This window comes from Acinonyx jubatus, chromosome B2 (assembly GCF_027475565.1).
Source record: "Acinonyx jubatus isolate Ajub_Pintada_27869175 chromosome B2, VMU_Ajub_asm_v1.0, whole genome shotgun sequence".
NCBI lineage: Eukaryota > Metazoa > Chordata > Mammalia > Carnivora > Felidae > Acinonyx > Acinonyx jubatus.
Window position 1 is genome coordinate 49,933,912 of NC_069385.1, and position 9,067 is coordinate 49,942,978.

Genomic DNA, 9,067 nt, shown 5'->3' on the forward strand with positions numbered 1-9,067 from the left:
GGCTCCACACTGGCAGTGCAGGGCCTGCTTGGGATTCTCTCTCTCTCTCTCTCTCTCTCTCTCTCCCCCCCACTCTCTCTGTCCCTCCCCCCACCCACCCATTCTCTCTCAAAAATAAACTTAAAAAAAAGAGCAAAAAGCTTTTGTGCTAACATTTAGAGAATGAATTGACAGGCACCCGGCATGGATTCGGGAGAGACTAGTTGAGAAGCTACTACAATTGTCCAGGTAAAGGCTGGTCATACTTGGACTACCATGGCAGCAGTGAGATACAAGTAAATGCACAGAATAGAGAGGTATTTGACAGATGCTATTAACAGCAATTAAGGACTAATCATATGTAAGAATTAATAGAAGGACAAAACCGTAATGACCCCCGGCCTGGAGGCCTGAGCAATTGGGTGTTTCAGGATGTAATTTATTAGACAAGGACCCTGAAAAAAGAAGTATTATGGATCTAGGAGGAGCAGAAGTGTTTCGGATCTGCTGGTTTGAGCTGCAGCTAGAAATCCAAGCGGAGAAACCAAATAGACAGCTGGATACTGGATATATGGCTTTGGAACACAGAGGAGGGAAGCAGAAGTACAAATTTGGCAGTGTCTTGGGTTAAGTCCCCTAGAGAATAAGCCCAAAGCAAAAGTGTCTGTCTTTACACTTCACAGGAGAATAAAACCCTAGAGACATATGGGTGAAGGGAGGTGAATGAGGGAGGGGAAAAGAGTAGATGTTGGAGGGCTATTACACAGCTGGATAGCTGACTCCTCATGGATGTCTCCAGAGAGCCCTACACCTCCTGCACGCAGGACAGACCAACCAGCTGAAAACATTTATCTGATGGATCGCTACGCTCCATGGCTTCCATTGGCCAAAGTCCACTTACCATGGCAGCATGTTGCTCCTCTGCGCTTCCGATGATAAATAACATCTGCATTCTCAAGGAGCACGGCAGGGAATCCAAAGGCCTTGCAGGTCACTGCAACCAGCCAGCAGGCCTGTGGGCGGGCCTTTGCCATTTGGCATTGCGCGCAGAACTTCGCGCTTGATCTTTACCAAGTGCGTAACAGCAGTAGCAGCAGCGCCCGGGTTGGTTGCAGGAATCCAGGTGCGGCACGAGCAGATCTGGGGCGGGGGGGTTGCGGGGGGGGGGGGGAAGGGTGCAGCAGCTTGGTCTGCCGTGGGGAGTCTGGCAGGAGGATGGAAAGCAGAGGTGAGAATGGTGAACTCGCCCGGCAAAAGAAATAGATGGAAAGAAGATGGGACCCCGAATGGAGGACGATGAGACGGCAAAGGATACACTGGGGAGTAAAATGGTGGGGAATGAAACTGAGAATGTATCCGTGCCTTCAGATTCAACTGGGATTTTAGAAATAAGTGGATTTCATTTTGGAGAAAACAGACCGGACTGAAACACAAAAACAAACGCACAAATAGGGCAAAAGCAGATCAGTCTAGTGCCAGCTAGTACGGATAACATATCTTAGAAACGAAAAATGTTTGCTTGTTTATGGAATTCTGGGGACAGAAGCCCTGAATGTTTGCAAGCAGTGAGAACAAAGTTAACAGGTCTTAGAGTTTTCCTTAGAGAACACATCAGAGTGAAATAACGTCATCAAGAAACCAAAACCTCCCAGGATTTTAATTTCATAAAAATTCAAAGAGGTCACAATAGTAAGCAGTATGTGGGATCACTCAGACGGCTCCCAAGAAGATCTAGGTGGAAACGTCAATATCAAAGAAAGACCGTCCTTGTATGATTCCTAAGTTTAAGTGTGTGTGTCATCAGTCTACAAAATTCTTCCAGGACTGTGGTTTTTCAATTATTTTAGCAGCACCTGATTGGGAAAACAAATATAAGTGATACTTCTCCAGCTGGGAAGGGATGAGGTACCCAAGGAGCTTAGATAGTGCTATCATGAAGGTATATGCCCTATGTTTTTTTAAATCTAGGTTTCCAAATTCTGTCCTCATGCAGAACAAAGCACAGATTAGATGGGTGTGCAGGAAGTCGTCGTTGATAGCTCTCAGGAAGAAGTTTTCTTTAAGATGCTTGCTCAAAAACAAGATTCATTCAAATTCAAAATTGGCTTTCATTCTCCCATAAACTTCCAACCTGGTTTGCTGATTGAGAAAACACAGTTGATTGCGATATGAACAGGGAAGGTAACCAAAATAAAATTCAAGAGCATTGTGGTCTGGTCTTCAAATGAATCATGTTCAAGTTGAAAGTAAAGGGATGTGACTCTCCAGCTATAACAAAGCTAGAACCCACTTTTGCTAGAAAATGTGTTAATGGCCCAGCCTTCACAAAACACCACAGTGCTAAGTAACTGCCCTGAATACCAACAGGTTTCCTACTGAGCTAAATCAATTCAAGCAACTGTTAGCTTTTCAGAAGTACATTTGACCCTCCTGGAGGTAGGGTGTGACCGTGCAGATGGGAAGTGTGTTTTTCTTCAGTCCCTAACAAACTGAGGCTCTCTTTTTAAACACACACATACACACACACACACACACACACACACAGGCTCCAGATTAGTATCTGATGGGTGTACCTGCTGTTCAACAGAATATTCTGACACTGCTGTGAAAGGTGATTTTTAAGAATGCTCAGAGTAAATCCTTTAACTAATCAATGGGAACTCACTTTTAAAGCTCTGTTTAATCCTCTATTTAGTGAAGGTGGCCGATTTTCGAGATTTAATTCCCTGTGATAGAAATTGTTCAAGTTAATGTCTCGACGTGAAGGCAGGGTTCCTCATCCAGGGCCTATTAATGGCAGGCCAACAATTGCAAACTGGGTAAGTGGAACAATGCAGAGGGGATGGCCAGTCAGCCTGCATCGCATTAGAAAGAGGCAAAAGTGGTTGGTCTATCACAGGCTCCCAGATAAATTTCTGTGCACTTGGCTTTCTATAATAAAAGACTCTCTTAACAGGAGTATTTGACGAATCTGGTATGTGTATGGTGAAACTCCACAACTAGTAGAATATGTACACCGATTGTACATATATGTATCCTTTTGTACTTTGTGACATTATCTAGTCCCTATGCTCTCTTGATAGCTGCAGGCATTAAAGTCTTAAATAATCTTGAGAAGAAAAAAAAATGAGTTATTGAGAGGTAATTTCTGCTGTCTATCTGGATCTTAGAAACGTGAAAAATGGAAAATTAGTAGTGAAGGATATTAGTTAATTTTATCGCTGCTCCCTCCATTTTCCAGATGAGGAAACCAAGACAAATAAATTTCATCATCAGCATCAGGCACCTGCATTTAATCTCCCTCTTCATGGTTGCTTTAGGTAATACAGGTTTCAAGGAGGTTTGTCCACTAAGGTTTGTCAAAAAAATAGAACTAAATAAGCCATGGAAAGTGAACAGGTGATTTTTGATGGCATAGTTTGAGTTAAACCCAGATAAAAAGTATGATTCTTTGAACCTTTGAACAACCTTTGAAGGATCTCCTTCCATCCACACTAGAATCTTCTACTCAGGACTATTAAAGAAAATGGCCTGGCTCTCAGGCTCTGTCAAAGGTTGACTCCAGGAACCTCCCCTACCCTGGCCCTGCAACCTTTCAGTCCTGCCTTCTACTTCCTGTGTCCCCAGGCCATACTCACAGTGCCTCCGTTATCACGGGGGGGGGGGGGGGGGGGGGGGGGAGCTTTGCTCTAGCACCTTCCTCGGTTAAAGAACTTCTCCTGGCTATTAAATAAATGGGTCCATCTCACAATTCAGAGTTCAGATTAAATGTCAGTCTCCTCAGAGACAGAAGCCTTCCCTGACCGCTCTCTGAAGCAGCCTCTCTCTTTCTCCCTACTCTCGTTTATTTCATTTAATACTTCTTACTTTCTATAACAATACCGCCTATCTGTTCAGTGTCTGTCTCCTCCCCTTAAATGTAGTTTCATGAGACCATGGACCTCTTCTATTTTGTTTTGCTTTTTTCCCTCCCAGCTTTATGCCTAGCCTCAAAAACAAAACATGTATGTGTTGAGTGAATCATTGATTCAATAAATGGATGGGCTCTTCGTCCTCCCTGCTCAAAATCCAGAATCTACTAGATCACATTTAATAATTGCAATTGCAGACACTGCTTAGGGCTAGTGTTGTCCTCTCTGAAACTCAGAACTTGTACAAAGGCAGGATAGCATAGTGGTTAAAGCAGATTCTGAAGTCAGTGTACTTAGGTCAAATTAGGTATCTGTCACTCGAAAACTAGGAGATAATTTCATCTCTCTGGCTCCGTTTTCTCATTTAAACAGTTCTATCCACCTCATGAGATTTTTGTGAGGATTAAATGAGGGAATACATTTGACTCAACAAGTGTTGGCACATTGGCACACAATGTCATTATTTCAAGTACTATTATTGCTATCGAATATTTCATACAATGTTTCTGTTTCTACTACTTTTCACTCTTTCAGTTATTCCAGGCCCCACAGTCAATACAACTCTCTTGTTCCCGCCCCCCCCCCCCCGGGCTCCTAAAATGGCAACACCCTGTCTCTACCCAGCCTTTCATCCTTAATCTGGGAGAAGAGTTTGAATACTCCCTCGACAAACCTTGAAATTAGTCCTTAGAAATGGGTATCTCCATTATACCCATGTTCATATTAGAAAATTGAGGTTTGAAGGAAAGTAAACCAGTCTCCCAAGATCACACAGCTAGTAAGTATCTGAGCTGCGATTCAAATCCGATTTTGCAACTTAATTTTAACTACGCGTTCGTTGGAAGCACCATTTCTGTACTATATGCCCCTGTGCCTTTCATATTATCGTCACTGAACACACCATCCCTAATGTTTCTGCTGTGCTTACCCAGTAAGCCTGCAAAGATTTTTCTGAGCACAATAGCCCATATAAAGCAGTGTTGTTTTTCAGAGGAAAGGGAAATTAGGATTTTACAGGAAAATGTGCATATGTAACAGAAGAATGATGTTACTTCAGAGGCAAAATTTAGAAAGGCCAGGTATTTGATCAGTCCAACACAAATTTATAGAATTAATTGGATCTGTCAAAACACAAATGACAATAAATGCCCATTACTGCAACATTTCAGGGAACTGATCTTTATTTCTGGCTCCTGCGATAAATAGGAAAAGACCACAAATGTGCAATTTGGGTGGTTTTTTTTAACAAAACTTTTAAAGTAAGTCTACATTTTCCTAAAGGGTTTTCTCTTATGCAAATAAGTTAAGAGTTCTTACAATTATGAATAATGTCATTATGTAAAAATAAGGTGCAATGCTTGTATTCTGCAACTGAGTGCCTCCATTCTAATAATCTCTTTGTGTTATGTTATTTGCTAAGATTTTCTGGAGAAAGAGATTTTGTGCAAGGATCTACTCAGAGGAAAAGCTCAACCTCATGCTTCCTATGCAAATTTTGGGAGATGGAATTCATTTTGTGTTGCAAGAATTCTCAATTTCTATTAAACTCTGCTCCCGAATAATTGCCTACAGGTAAATTCCTGCATGCCTGGGCTGTTTTTCCAGTGGTCCTCATTATCAAACTTCCAATGTATTTCCATGTAAAGTGTGTGCTTCACTAGGAGAATAAAAATCATATCTAAAAAGGCATGAAAAAGAATCACAGTTATCATTAATAAAATACTGAAAACACTGAAACTACAAATACCAGAAATTATGATTAAAGATGTTACAAGTCTAAGAAAATGTGAACACTACATTTTCTAACCCTTATGTCATTAAAATCTGCAATGTAGGCTCTCTTATTTTTGGAAGAACAGTAATGAAAAAGATATGATTAGATCAAGACAATCTTCCTTATTCTTTCCTTCACTGCTCTAGAGAAATCATATACAAAGTGAGGCAAACTTCTAACCATTTTCTTTTTCCATAACCTTCCTCATTCTCTAAATATAGGACAAATGACTCTCGGCTTATATATCAGGTATCTATTGCCACCATCATGCTGTGTAATAAAACACCTAAAATTGCATGGACTCAAGACAATAGCAAGTGATTTAGCCCATAGGTCTCAGGTCATCATTTGAGGCTATGATCAACTGGGAAGTTCTTCTAGTCTAGGCTGGGTTTGCTCCTGCATCTGAGGTTAACTGTAGGTCAACTGTGGTAGGATGACCTTGGCTGTGACAACCCAGTTTTGCTTTCTGCCTGACTTTGCTTTGCACATCTTCTCCTCCAGCAGGCTAGACTGGGGATATTCTCCGTATAGAACTCCAGACGTGTTCTTGTGGGGATTTCAGAGGTGTTAAGAAAAAGCAAAGCTAGATAAGCAAGAGCAAGCCACCTAAAAATGTAATGGCTTAAAATGACATCTGTTGGTTTTTGTTCATGAGATTAGGGATCGGCTGGGTAGTTCTACCGATCTTGTCTGGGCTTGCTCATGCGTGTTTAGTCAGATGTAGACTGAGTTGTATGATTTTAACTGGAAGAGCTAAGCTCCGTTCCATGTGTGTCTCATCTTCCAGCAAGCTGGCATTCTTTCATGGTGATTACAGAGGAAAAAAGAAAAGTGAAAACATACAAAATTTTTTCCAAGTTTTGCTTGTATCACAGTTTCTAATATACCATTGGCCAAAGCAAGTCACATGTTTGAGCCTCAAGTCACATGTAGTGTGTGGCAGAAACTAAAAGAGAAAAATCAGATGAAATATAAAGGCAGAAGAAAGAAGAAAAAAATAATAAAAAGAAGAGCAAAACATAATGAAAGTGAATATGGAAAAACAATAGCAAAAAACACGTCTCTCCTGAACACAGATGCAAAATTTTCCGTAAAATATTAGCAAATTGAATCCAGACATATTTAAAGAGTATAATACCTGATGACTATGTAAGATTTATCCTGAGAATGCAAGTTTGGTTCAAAGTTTAAAAATCAACCAGTATGCCTCACCGTATCAACAGACTTACACAGAAGACTATAGAATCATCTCAACAGATGAAGACATAACATTTGATAAATTTGATATGAATTCATTACAAAAAAGGGAAAAATTAAGCAAGCTAGAAATGCACTGGTACTTCCTCAGTCTAATTAAATTTTGCATCTCTGCGAAACCTATAGCCAACCTGATGCCTAAAAGTGAAAGAATGACAAGGCCAGGATGTTTTTTCTTTCTTCTATTCATCATCACACTAGAGGTACTAGCCAGTATGAGAAGGAAAGAAAAGAAACAGAAGGCATACAGATAGGGAAAAATTTCTCTATTATCTGCATAGCAAATCTTGAAAAATCCTCAAAAATGTTATAAGAAGTAAGGTTGGCATGGTTTAACGTCACTGTAGGAAAATCCACTGTATTTTAATATACTAGCTTTGAATATTTGGTAATTTAGCTAAGAAACACAGTCATGGTAGCACCAAAAACAAGTTCTTAAAAAATATAATTCCAAAAAACCTATACTCTACATTATGAGAGATCAAACACACTTAAAGAAATGAAGAGACGTTCCATCTTCATAAGAGCAAGATTCAATATTGTCAAGCCTTACAAAACTACTTTTTATAATTAATGTAATCACAGTAGAAATTCTGAAAGATTTTTATGGAAAATGACAAGCTAATTCTAAAATTCATATAAAAAAGTAAAGGCATTTGAATAGCTGAAACAATTTTTGGGAGTAAAGAGTTAGAGAACTCACTGTAGCTGATTTCAATATTTACTCTGAAGCTGAAGTAATAAAAAGAGGGGGTTACATAGATGAATTAAAGAGCAAAACCAAAGTCCAGAAATAAACCTACACATGTGGACCCTTAATTTTTGACAGAAGTGTGAAAACTATTCAGTGTAGAAGGATTCTCAGGTCAACAAATTGTTCTGAAAAAAAATATAACTCAATATCTTCTCCTGAAAAAAAAAAGAAAAGAATTTTAACATATATTTTAAACTATATATTTAAGTCTAAATATAGGCCTGAAACTAAAAGCCTTCTAAAGGAAAATGCACGAGGAAATTTTTGTCGCTTTAGGATCAGTGATTTTGTTTTTTAGATACAATGCAAAGCATGATTCACAAAAGAAAGACATTTTAACACTGTTTTTATCAAAATTTAAAACTTCCACTCTTTCAAAGATATTGTTTGGAAAAAGATAGGACAAGCCACTGACTAAGAGAAAACATTTGCAGAAAATATATCTGAGAGATGGCTGGAATTCGGATTAAATAAAAAACTCTTAAAACTCAATAATAATAAAATAGCTCCTTTTTAAAAAAGATTTTTGCTCAAAAGGTTTGGTTGGGCTCCTCACCAAAGTAGACACGTGGACGACAATTGGCACACAGAAAGGTACTTGATACTGAGAACAAACTGAGGGTTGATGGGGGGTGGGAGGGAGGGGAGGGTGGGTGATGGGTATTGAGGTACCTGTTGGATAGAGGACGTATCAGATATTAAACTGATAAGAACAGATACTACACTTGATCTTAGCCAAAAGGCCGAGAAGCGATGAGGAGGGCACCTGTTGGGATGAGCACTGGGCGTTGTATGGAAACCAATTTGACAATAAATTTCATATTTAAAAAAAAAGAAAGGTACTTGATATTACTAGCCATACAGGGAAATGAAAAATAAAATCACAACTAGATATCACTACATACTTATTACAAAGGCCAACATTTTTAGAATAACAATATTCACTGATGAAGAGGGAGAGGAGCTAGATCACTCTTACACTGCTAGTGGAAATGCAGGATGATACAGCTGGTTTTTTTTAAAACACTTGGAGAGATTTTCGTGAAGTTAAATATCCACTACCCTACAACCCAATCATCCCTGTCCTAGCTATTTTTAGCTCAGAGAAATGAAAACATATTCACATAAAATCTTCAATATGAATAAAATTATTTCATTTAGAATTGTCTACAGTTGGCAATAATCTATCTGTCCATCAGCCAGTAAATGGATAAACAATTTGTGATACATCTTTGCATGGTGATACTACTCAACAAGAAAAAGGAGTAAGCCACGGATACGTGCGAAAACATGGATGAGTACCGTATTTTGCTCAGTGAAAGCAGCCAGACTCAAAATGCTACATGTAATGTGGTTCCATTTCATACGCCATTCTCAACAGGGTAAACT

The 9,067-nt window shown here is 39.3% G+C and overlaps 1 pseudogene; it reads right to left on the reverse strand.

The window, feature by feature from the left end:
* Positions 1-8,333: 8,333 nt before the first annotated feature.
* Positions 8,334-8,433, reverse strand: LOC113599000 (uncharacterized; annotated as a pseudogene).
* Between the last annotated feature and the right edge of the window lie 634 nt (positions 8,434-9,067).